Source organism: Thalassophryne amazonica, chromosome 13 (assembly GCF_902500255.1).
Source record: "Thalassophryne amazonica chromosome 13, fThaAma1.1, whole genome shotgun sequence".
Lineage (NCBI taxonomy): Eukaryota > Metazoa > Chordata > Actinopteri > Batrachoidiformes > Batrachoididae > Thalassophryne > Thalassophryne amazonica.
Window position 1 is genome coordinate 41,383,773 of NC_047115.1, and position 13,297 is coordinate 41,397,069.

A 13,297-nucleotide genomic window follows, 5' to 3' on the forward strand; every position below is an offset into this window, starting at 1 on the left:
ACCCCGAGAACACTGCAGTGCTGATGGCAGATTTCAGTCATGATTCCAGTAAATCTGGTTGGTTTTGAGGCTGGAATGTAAAATATGTAAAACTCCTTGCAGGTAAAAAGAAAATTTAGGAAGTGGATAACTCACTTTTTTAGTTCTCTGTGCTCCAAGGTTCCTCCAGCATTGTAAGATGTTGACAATTTATTTGCGCAGCCTTTTCAGATTTTCTTTCAGAGCTCACATTTAGTTTCCAGCTTCTTACAACTACTTCTTTTTAACAATCTGCTTAAATAAATTCTTGATCACACATTTTATATACAAAGAAGAGCAAGTTCTTTTTGAAATGTTCACTTTGTGACACACGACTTTCTTTACCTGTTAACTGAAGTGTACATGGACTGAGTTTTTCCATCAGCAGGTTATAGCAGTTTAGTCTGAAATTTATTTGTTTGTTTGACCATACTGTAAAAAAATACTACTTGGAATTAAGCAGAAATATTTTCTATGTGTTCAGACATATGTGGGTACTTGTACAACCCCTGGCAAAAATTATGGAATCACCGGCCTCGGAGGATGTTCATTCAGTTGTTTAATTTTGTAGAAAAAAAGCAGATCACAGACATGACACAAAACTAAAGTCATTTCAAATGGCAACTTTCTGGCTTTAAGAAACACCATAAGAAATCAAGAAAAAAAAAATTGTGGCAGTCAGTAACAGTTACTTTTTTAGACCAAGCAGAGGGAAAAAAAATATGGACTCACTCAATTCTGAGGAATAAATTATAGAATCACCCTGTAAATTTTCATCCCCAAAACTAACACCTGCATCAAATTAGATCTGCTCGTTAGTCTGCATCTAAAAAAGGAGTGATCACACCTTGGAGAGCTGTTGCACCAAGTGGACAGACATAAATCATGGCTCGAACATGAGAGATGTCAATTGAAACAAAGGAGAGGATTATCAAACTCTTAAAAGAGGGTAAATCATCACGCAATGTTGCAAAAGATGTTGGTTGTTCACAGTCAGCTGTGTCTAAACTCTGGACCAAATACAAACATGGGAACGTTGTTAAAGGCAAACATACTGGTAGACCAAGGAAGACATCAAAGCGTCAAGACAGAAAACTTAAAGCAATATGTCTCAAAAATCGAAAATGCACAACAAAACAAATGAACGAATGGGAGGAAACTGGAGTCAACGTCTCTGACCAAACTGTAAGAAACCGCCTAAAGGAAATGGGATTTACATACAGAAAAGCTAAACGAAAGCCATCATTAACACCTAAACAGAAAAAAACAAGGTTACAATGGGCTAAGGAAAAGCAATCGTGGACTGTGGATGACTGGATGAAAGTCATATTCAGTGATGAATCTCGAATCTGCATTGGGCAAGGTGATGATGCTGGAACTTTTGTTTGGTGCCGTTCCAATGAGATTTATAAAGATGACTGCCTGAAGAGAACATGTAAATTTCCACAGTCATTGATGATATGGGGCTGCATGTCAGGTAAAGGCACTGGGGAGATGGCTGTCATTACATCATCAATAATTGCACAAGTTTATGTTGATATTTTGGACACTTTTCTTATCCCATCAATTGAAAGGAGGTTTGGGGATGATGAAATTATTTTTCAAGATGATAATGCATCTTGCCATAGAGCAAAAACTGTGAAAACATTCCTTGCAAAAAGACACATAGGGTCAATGTCATGGCCTGCAAATAGTCCGGATCTTAATCCAATTGAAAATCTTTGGTGGAAGTTGAAGAAAATGGTCCATGACAAGGCTCCAACCTGCAAAGCTGATCTGGCAACAACAATCAGAGAAAGTTGGAGCCAGATTGATGAAGAGTACTATTTGTCACTCATTAAGTCCATGCCTCAGAGACTGCAAGCTGTTATAAAAGCCAGAGGTGGTGCAACAAAATACTAGTGATGTGTTGGAGCGTTCTTTTGTTTTTCATGATTCCATAATTTTTTCCTCAGAATTGAGTGATTCTAAAAAAGTAACCATTACTGATTGCCACAATTCTTTTTCCTGATTTCTTATAGTGTTTCTTAAAGCCAGAAAGTTGCCATTTGAAATGACTTTAGTTGTGTCATGTCTGTGATCTGCTTTGTTTCTACAAAATTAAACTGAATGAACATCCTCCGAGGCCGGTGATTCCATAATTTTTGCCAGGGGTTGTATAAAAAAAAAAAAAAACATGAGAATCTGAGTCGGTGACCCTGGAAGATTTTGGAAAATCTCATGATTTCACACAGAATGACCCTATGGTGTGCGATTAATTTTTTTTTTTTTTTTGTAATACTTCCATGTCCTTTCTGACATGAGGCACACTATGGGCCATCTATAGAGGAACAGACAGATCATATTTGTATTGCTCACTTGATTAATGCGGTGTTTTTATATGGGCTCATTACGTGTGAAATCATCAGGTGCTTCCCAGATCACCAACTCGGATTCTCATGATTTTTTTTTTTTTTTGTAAGTACCTACATATTGATTTAAAAAATTATATAAAAAAAAAAACTACTTGGAATTAAGTAGAAATATTTTGCATGTGTTCATCAGACATATGTGAGTACTTGTAAAAAAAAAAAAAAAAAAAGCATGAGAATCAGAGTCAGTGACCCAGGAAGATTTTGGAAAATCTGATTTCACACAGAATGACCCTATGGTATGCGATTTATTTATTTTTTATTTATTTATTTATTTATTTGTAATACTTGCATGTCCTTCCTGATATGAGGCAGATTCCCACAGTTTTCAAAGAACAGTCCGTGGCTCAGTGGTAAAGTTGCTGACTGGTAATCAGAGCTTTTGGAAGGTATGGGTTTGCATCCAGTGGGTGGTATGTGTTTATCTTTTCTTTTTTTAATTATGTGCAAATTTGAACTGTTTCGCACTGTTTCACCGTATTTGTCCAAACGTCGTCCAAACATCGTACTATGTGTGAAGGGGCCTTTAGGCATTACTATTTAATGGAACAGTCATCTTAATGTACTGTAGGTAAACTGTTGAAAAATGTGACAGTGAACAAATATTACTGTTATTTTTAAATTATTTTATATAGGAATAGAGTAGACATTCTGGCAGACTTACACACACACACACACACAACTGCTGATCTGGGATCAGGTCGGAGGGACTTAACACATATTGTTTGGTAAAATCAAATGCATGTAGAGGGAGAAAACTGATTCACAAATTTTAACTGAAATCGTATGTCATCTTATGCCCACATCTGTATCTGTTAGAAGATGTATGTGTTCTGTGTACATATGCATGAATTCAAGTCTATATACAAATGCTTATAAAACCTAGTATCATAAAGTGGTTTTTGTTTTGTTTGAGCAAGTTTTCCATTTTGACACTTTTGGGATCTTTGGGGAAAAATGTCTGTTCTAGTTCATAACTCATGCATGCACTGCATTCCCACTTCCACCACACACACACACACACACACACACACACACACTCAGAGAGAGAGAGAGAGCACCTCTTTGAACTGTTTGCTTCATGAAATATCCATGAAGATTTATGAAAAATGCGTCTAAATCAAGATTTGAAATGGGTCACATTGTCTTTTGTAGTGTTTTATGTTTTCTTTTTCCTTAGACAATTTTTCAGCAGGGAGGAAGGGTGAAGAATAGCATAGACAACCAATAAATATACCATCTTTTAGTATCAAGCTTTTAAATACAGAAAGAAATTATTTAAAAGAAGGAAGATCATGTATCTGTCCTCCAATGTATCAAGGAAACGAGCTATAAAAGTGATCCTTACTATTAACAATAAGCCTTATATTTATCTTGTCCAATTACTTATGGGCTCTCTGTATGCAAATTGCTGTGATTCCTATGTGGTTAATGTGATTTCAGTCAGACAATTCACATTTTATTATCTTTATTGCAGCAGCACACAGTTTGAGTTTGGCGTCTCGACTCCGACCTCATCACTCCCTGCAGATTATTACATGTGATACTGAGGAGTGATGATGAGATATACAAATTATTTCCACAGTCAGAGCCCACAGGTGGATGCTGGGATGGAGGCGGGGCTGACAGCTGGCAGCAATTTTGATGCAGCAGTCCTGGCCTTCACAGGGGGAGAGCTGGGGAATTTTGTCTTCGCTCTATATTTTATTAAACCCTTGGTTTAGAACTGAACGTTTACACTACAACAACTTGATTCTGTCAGTCCAAAAAAAAAAAAAAAAAGAAAACTGATTGTACTATGGTTCAATTAACCGGGGAAACCATGTACAAAAATTGCTGTATTTCCTAAAATGGTTAATATAATATTGTTTAACCCCTTCAATTAAATCAAAGTCTACACTACAACTTATCTTGATTGTTTCATTTCAACTCTATTGTGTAGACAGAGGCAAAATTACAAAATCTGTGTGTGTTACTGCTCAAATAGTTATGTACCTTATTGTAATTATGCATTCCATTATGTTGGATTTGGTATTGTTTATTTATATTATGTCCTAGAGATTTGTTTTTGTTATGAGTTTAAAGCACATAATTTTAAAATTGTTAATATAGAAAAGCCTAAATTCTTCAATAAAAAAAGAGGTGACATCGTGAAAAAAAAGTCAAAAAGCCAAACGTTTTTCATACTGCTGTTTAGTCTCTTCAATTCCAAAAGCCTTCAACAGCAAAAATATGAATAAGTGAGTGAGTGAGTGAATGAATCCCAGCCAGCTTTTGCAGACCGTAACTCAAATACAATAAATAATTCTTGTAGCTCATCAAATTTCAACACCATATACAAGCGTGGACATGTCCCTGATTATCTTCCTCAGAAAGCAGTTTTCATGGCACACATCTGACAATTAAAAACCAATTACTTATTTTTACAGATGTTTAATTCAAATCTGCCTGTTGGGCTTTGTAAATTCCTGCAATTTATTTACAAAATGGAATTAAAATAATAAAAGGGCCAAGCGGAAATCACCCCAAAAATGCATTGCACTATCAGCTTAATAAATGATGTACTGCTTTTACCACCCAATGAAGAAAAAAAATGTGATCACCCCAACAAACTAAACATCGCAGCCTCCACAGAGAGTGCTGATGGCAGATTTCAGTCATGATTTCAGTAAATCTGGTCGGTTTTGAGGCTGGAATGTAAAATATATAAAACTCCCAGCAGGTAAAAAGAAAATTTACGAAGTGGATAACTCATTTTTTTAGTCCTCTGTGCTCCAAGGTCCCTCCAGCATTGTATGATGCTGACAATTTATTTGCGCAGCCTTTTCAGATTTTCCTTCAGAGCTCACATTTAGTTTCCAGCTTCTTACAACTACTTCTTTTTAACAATCTGCTTAAATTGATTCTTGATCACACATTTTATATACAAAGAAGAGCAAGTTCTTTTGAAATGTTCACTTTGTGACACACATGACTTTCTTTGCCCGTTAACTGAAGTGTACATGGACTGAGTTTTTCCATCAGCAGTTTGTAGCAATTTTTAGTCTGAAATGTGTTTGTTTGTTTGACCATACTGCAAAAAAAATACCATTTGTTTTTGAACATTTATGATCATCAATAATTTCTGGGATTAATGAGGGCACTGTCACTGATATCACTAAGAGAAGACATGGTTCAATGAAAGGTTTCTTTCTGTAGAGGAGATGAAACCACATTCACTCACTGAAGGAAGGCTACTTCTTAATGATAAATCCATCCCTTTTCTATACCCCCTTACTCCAGTCAAGGGTTATGGGTTATTGATAAATCAGGAGAAAATTTTTGGCAGCACCGTGGCTTAGTGGTTAGCACTGTTGCCACACAACAAGAAGATCATGGGATCAATTCCCACCTGTGGCCTTTCTGTATGGAGTTTGTATGTTCTCACCATGCTGATGTTGGTTCCCGCTGGGTGCTCCGCTTTCCTCCCACATTTAAAAGACATGCAAGTTAGGTGAATTGGAAACTTTAGAATTGCCAGGTCTCTCTTGCAAAAGAGATCTTGATCTCAGTGGGACTAACCTGGTTAAATAAAAATTACACCAGCTAAATCTGGGCAAAGAAAAAGAAAACATGTGAGGGGGAAACATTTGATATGCAGATGCTGGTTGACACCAAGGGCACAACTCAGACTGGTGTAAAAATATTCTAGGTGTTTTCCAAGTAAATCATTTGATATTTTCACCGCTAAATTTTAAGTTATTAGTACATGATGTTTTCTGATAGCTATACAAGGGGTGATTGAAGTTTTGAGCCTGGCACAGAAAAAGTAGGATGTGATTCTCCATCTTTTGCATTCTGAAAAACCAACATTTCTCAACATTTCTCACCCAGTGAGTCAAAACTTCACACATTCTTGAGAAATGTTGATTTCTCAGAATGCAAAAGCTAAGAACCACGCCCTACAGGCTCAAAACTTCTCAATCGGCCTTCATAACTGTAGGAGAAAAATTAGTGGCAACTATTTTGGCCTTGTGACCTTCTTCTGAGTGTGACAGCTCACTGCCCACATCATAAAGGATGGTCTGTTCTAATTCTGTGTGCGCAGAGTTCTCAGTCAAAGCATCCAGACAGTTCTGTGCGAGAAACATCTTTGTGTTTGCAAGAACAGACCCCTGGTGTTGCATTTGTATTTCTTACAAGAGCAACTGACTTATAGCATGACCTCTGGAGGAACCAGGGGATCCATCATCCAATGACATTTGAGCTCATCAAGAAGCCGACTGAGTCTGGTGACGAGATGTGCTGCTGCAATGCTCTTGCACATCATAGTTTGTCAACAACACACTTCCCCTTCTTGGATGTGCTGTGTGTTCGTTAGCTGCAAAAAATACAGGAGGCAGGAAGTATGCATACTAAGCGACCAGAAGTGGTGGAGACAGAACTGCTGACCCTCTACATTCTGAAGCGGATGTAGTTGCACTGGACGAGGAGGGTTTGCTCTGTTCGTTTCTGATGATGTCAAGAAGCTGCACAAATGATTGACTTGTTTGTGAAATGTGCATAACAATGTCAGTGGTACCCTGATGATGCAGCCACAGTTTCCAATTTGAACCCGAGGGCACGTCGGAACATATTTGGAAGTCTAGTAATGATATAACCTTTAAAAATAATCAAATGTGTAATACAAAAAGTAGGCCCTGGAGCCAAATCCAGCCCTATGCATCTTCCACAACATGAGGAATTATTATCTCAATCTTCCATGTAATTAAACAAAAGGTCTATCTACATCTATACATGCATCTGTGCACGCTGCATGTCTGTTCTGCTGTGTGCATTGTTTTACTTTTACCATGTATTTCTCTAGGTAACACTGGAGCTGCATCAGGAAAGGCATCCGGCAAAAAACTTGTGCCAAATACCAGTGTGGCGACCCCCCCCCAAAAAAAAAATGGGAGCAGCCGAATGGACAACAACAACAACAATAAATCAATAAAATATACTTCCATGTATATTAGATGTGGATAAAGAAGTACCTTGCACCTGCATCCAGTAACTTAACATTAAATATCTTGTCTTTGTGGTGTATTCAATTGAATATAAGTTGAAGAGGATTTGCAAATCATTGTATTCTGTTTTTATTTACATTTCACACAACGTCACAACTTCATTGGAATTGGGATTGTGTATCAAAGGAAGACATCAAAAATAGATGGGGCATGGACATACAAAGTATCATATCAAGTATCATGGCTCTGTCCCTTCTTCTTTCTTCATCTTTTTTTTAATATTTAGGAGTACCTTAGTATACACTAGTAGAGTTCCACCTTAGATTTGGAATGTATAATACATAACAGAAGATATACCTTATTGAATTTTCATGCAATACCCTGGTCCAAAAATATACAATCATACAAGTAAAATCAAACTGTAAACTCATGTTCTAACTTCCTAAACCAAGATTGCAATATCACAAAGCCTTTGTGTTTATGTGTGCAAAAGATTCTTTAATGTGCAGATGTTTAATTAATATCGGTAGTTCTTTGAAGCATATGTTGATTTTCTCAGTTTGTTTCAGTTGATTGGTCTGCTCTCTGGGACATCCTGAGAATTTCTGGGAACCCCAAGAAGTTACTGGACATCATAGCCACCCTATACACAGATACTGTGAGTGCTGAGCCTCAGATTTTCTCAGGGAAAACTGGTGTTCGTCAGGGGTGTGTTCTCACTTTCTACACTGTTCCATGCTTGCGTGGACTGGATGCTGAGTAGGGTTGTGGAAACCAATGACTTTGGTGCTTTTGTTGGCCAGGAAAAGGTTTCGGACTTTGACTTTGTGAACAATGCTGTGATCTTTGCGGATATTCTAATTGTAGCTCTCAAGAAGCTGAGTGGGGAATCAGACTGTCTAGGTTTGAGACTGTCCTGGATTCAAGCTTTTAATGACTTCCTGGACTCAACCATCAGAAGTGTATCTGTATGTGGAAGGCGTGCGTGTGCGCATACGTGAGCTTTTGACAAGAACGGAAGATAGCATGCACGCTGAAAGCCACGAAATGTCTTGTAAATAGGGTGGGGTGTTATTTCAAAAAAATTTGGAAATCTATAAATGTTTGCATGGAATATGGAAATATACACGGAATAAACCATAGCAGGATAGTTTTGGGTCATTTGGTTCCAAAAACCCATATGGACGGAGCCAGTGAAGATATTGGGTTCAAAAATATCGACAAAAATGTCATATTTTGAGAACCACTGCACATAGAGACTTGAAATTTGGCTCCAAATGTTTCTTGATCCCAAGTTTATATTCAACTTCTACAGTAACAATAAGCCTATCTGGTGTTTTTTTTGTTGTTGTTTTTTTTTTGTTTTTTAAGAGTAATTGACAAAAAAAACTAATGTCAATACATATGTTCCGATCAATTGTAAAACAAAATCTATGTATTTTTTATTTCAGGAACATCAGTTGATTATAATCATCACATGTAAAGGATGACATGGCCACAATGAACTAATTATAAGCAACAGAGTGGTTTTCTATGTCAACAGCACATATACGACACATGACTTACTTAAAATTTTCAAATGCTCCGTCCATATGGGTTTTTGGAACCAAATGACCCAAAATTTATCCTGCTGTGGTTTATTCCGTGTATATTTCCATATTCCATGCAAACATTTATAGATTTCCAATTTTTTTTGAAATAACACCCCTCCCTATTGTAAATCACTCCAGAGATGTTATGAGATTACAAAAACAGCATTTTCAGTTTTAGATGCATTTGTTTCTCACTAGCTTTTACATTATATATGACAAAGAGGTTATATTTACACACAAACAACATGGAGTTTGCAACTAGCTAGACAAGCCACTGACATCATGGTGCCACTCTATTCTGAGTGGCTGTCAACCCTGCCCCTCAAAAAAAGGAACAGAATGAAACAGAATGTGACATTTTTACCTCTTAAAATAGGTCAAGGTTAGCCATCTTTGAACTTGTCCAAGCTCTGTAACCCAAGAATGTTCCCTGTGAAGACTCTGGCAGTAACAGGATTGGACTTTTTTTTTTTTTTTTTTTTTTTTTTTCCCATTTAAAAGAAAAAAACAAAAAACAGAAAAGCAGAAATAAAGCATCTCCATTACCAGAATGAAAAGGAGCAGAGAGAAGAACAAGTCTTATATTTTCTGCCCCTTTTTACAATACAATCTTTCAATATCCAGTGTCATTTTTCAACATTATTTAACAGATTGTATTTCTTTAACTTGTCACATACCACTGACTTATTTCATAATTATGACCATTATTAAATAGATTACATCTCTGACAGGTTACATTTTTAAACTTAAAACATTTTATACATTATTAACAAATTACATTTTTTTTAACTTCCTTACAGCCCACTAACTTATTTTATAGTTTCATACTTACTTAATACATCTAGTTGAATACGTTTTTTAAATAATTTAAGCAAGCTTAATTCTTTAATTTCTTTGTTGAGATTGTTCCATAATTTTACACCATTTACTGCAATACTCCGTTCTTTTACTCTGGTTCTGTATCTTGGTTTTCTAAAGACTTCTATTCCTTTCAGTTTATAACTACTTACTCTTTTCTCAAACATATTTTGAATGTTTGTTGGTAAAGTATTTTTATTGCTTGGTACATTGTTTGTAATATTTTCAAATCGACCAAATCACGAAATTTAAGTACCCTGTACTTAATGAACAATGGATTAGATGGATCTCTAAAACCAATGTTGCTAATCACCCTTAAAGCCCTTTTCTGCAGAATAAACAAAGGTTGTATATAAGTTGTATATGTTGATCCCCAGATTTCTACACAATAAGTTAAATATGGGAAAATCAATGAATTGTACAATGTTAATAAACCATAACTATTAATGAATATTTTACTTTATGCAAAACAGCAATGGCTTTCGCTATTTTTCCTTTTATGTAATTTATGTGTGACTTCCATGTAAGATCTTCATCAATTATGACTCCTAAAATTTCATTTCTTTTACCCTTTGTATATCCATTCCATCTATTTGTAATGACACGTTATTTTTTTTTTTGCTCTGTCATTAAACAATATGAAATTTGTCTTATTAATATTTAGTGACAGTCTGTTTATATCAAACCAATGCTTAACCTTTTCCAATTCTGTTTTTATCACTTGTGCTACTTCCTGTATATCTGATCCAGAGTAAAACAGCGTTGTATCATCAGCAAATACAATGCTACCTGTTATGTGTCGGACGCAGCTCGGAGAACCGACCAGCGTTTGAAGGACCCAGTATGAAATAAGCAGAGCACGGTACAAAGGCTAACTGAATTTAATACATAACAGTGATACAAAAAATAACAAAAGAAAGTGCGGTCTGGCGTGGTGCGCTCCCAGCAGCGCTAACGGTCCGGAGCCAGAAGCTGTTCGGACCCAAGGACCCCGCCGACACCCCCCAGGTGGCCGCAACAAACCGAGTCTGTGAAAGAAGGAACCATTATGTGAGTCCACACTCTACACACAGAGAGAACACTTAAAGGTGTACAAACAGCAAACACTTCCTGGCTTGATTACTAATCAGCTTCCCAACCTGCAGGCATGGAACATCCAGTTCACAAAACTCCACTGCAGTGGAAGCCGATACATGACTAACATACAGCTCAATATAATAAAGGTGTGAGGGACACCACATTTACTGACTGTATAAATGTTAGTCACAAAATCTAACGTACCTCAGGAAGTGTGCTGACGAGCGTGAGACCTCACCCCCTCCTCTTTCACAGACCGTGCATCAAACCCTGGACGTTCTCTGCATCCACTGATGATGAGATGGCTCCCGAGACGACGATCTCACCCGTCTGGTCACAAGGTCGAGTCTCTGGCAAATACACACTGTATACTCCAGTCTTAAATGCCACCATGTTCCAATCCATATAGATGCACCTCAGCTGTGAGTCCTGACGAGCCGCAGGTGATCATGGTGAGGTCCTGATAACCTCAGCAACACAGCCACTCAGTCCCAAATGCAAGCCACCTGGAAGGAAAAACAAAAGACAGAAACAAAAAGGCAGCCAGGCCCCCCAGCCATACAACACTACCAAGCACATTAGATACATTCACAAAATCATTGATATACAAAATAAACAGTTTGGGTCCAAGTACTGATCCTTGTGGTACTCCATAAGCAATATTACACAATTCTGATTTGATATTATTTATCTGAACAAACTGTTTTCTGTTTTCTAAGTAGCTTTTTACCCACTGATGTGCAATACCTCTTATTCCATATTGTTGTAACTTGTGAAGCAATCTTGAGTGGTCAATAACATCAAAAGCTTTTTTCAAGTCAATAAAATACTTACAAAATAATCCTTATTTTCTATTGTTGTTGATATTTTCTCTATTAATTCCATAATTGCCATAGCTGTCGAATGTTTTGTTCTGAATCCATACTGAGCATTATTTAAAATATGATGTTTCTCAGTGAATTTATCCAACCTTGTCACAAAAACTTTTTCCATAATTTTAGAAAACTGTGGAAGCAATGATACTGGCCTGTAATTAGAGAATTTATGTTTGTCTCCATTTTTATATAATGGGACTACCTTGGCAATTTTCATTTCATCTGGAAAAATCCCTGTTGACAGAGACAGATTGCAAATATAAGTAAATGGTTCAATAACAGTTTCTATTATACTTTTTACAGTCATCATGTCTAAATCTTCATGGTCAGTTGATCTTTTGCTTACACAGTTTTTTACAATATTTCTTATTTCATCTTTTTCCACATTGTCCAGGAAAATACTATTGACCGTATTTACAAGTGTATGTAATTTATCTTCTACTATTGGTTTATTTCCCACCAGACTTGATCCTACATTTGAAAAATAATCATTAAACCCATTTGCCACTTCTTTTATGTCATATATCTCTTTATTTTCTTTGACAAAGTAATTTGGAAAAGTTGCTTTCGCTCCATCACTTTCAATCACACTTTTTATAATTCCCCATGTTGCCCTCATATTATCTTTGTTCTTATTTAATTGTTCACTATAATAATCTTTTTTTTTGTTTCCTAATTATTGTCAATAGTTTATTTTTATATTTTTTGTATCTGTTTTCTGTTTCCTTTGTTTGCATTTTTAAAAAGCACCTGTATAAATAGTTTTTCTTTGCACAAGCATTTTTTATTCCCTTTGTCAGCCATGGTTTATTTACTCTTTTCTTACTAATTTCTATTAATTTACAGTTTTTATTATATGATTTCATCAATATTTTCATAAATGAGTTATATGCTACATTAACATCACTGACATAAACTTCTTCCCAATTTTGATTTTTAAGATCATATTTTAATGCCTCTAAGGCTTTTACTGACTTGTCTCTTTTAAAGTTTATAACAGTTTTTTTCTTGTACCTATTTTTATATTTAAATATTGAAAAGACTGGTAAATGATCACTAACATCTGTCATCAAGATCCCATTCCTGATAATTTCATCTGTTCTATTTGTAAATATATTGTCGATTACCGTTGCACTTTGCGATGTGATTCTGGTTGGTTTTGTTATCAAGTGGAATAACCCCAAACTATACACTGAATTCACAAAATCACTTATTCTTTGGCAACTGGAGCTCTCTACACTGGGCACGGGCAGACGGACAGACAGACAGACGGAAAGTCTTTGCAATACCTGATGGCCATCTGGTAAAAAGTGCTTATTCACTCTTTCATCGCACATCTCTCAAGACTAGATGTGTTATTTCATAAAACACACCTCCCACACAGCTATCACACCTGAAGTAGGGTAGATGTGTGTTCCAGCCACCTACAGCACCTCTTTCTACCCATTCAGCCGGATTTACACCTCCTCCTACACCCA

At 36.3% G+C, this 13,297-nt stretch overlaps 1 long non-coding RNA gene across 1 annotated transcript; it reads left to right on the forward strand.

The window, feature by feature from the left end:
- Positions 1 to 268: 268 nt before the first annotated feature.
- Positions 269 to 5,420, forward strand: LOC117524010. Its single transcript, XR_004564673.1, has 3 exons — positions 269 to 319; positions 922 to 923; positions 5,370 to 5,420. It is a non-coding gene; the product is annotated as an uncharacterized LOC117524010 (long non-coding RNA).
- Positions 5,421 to 13,297: the final 7,877 nt, after the last annotated feature.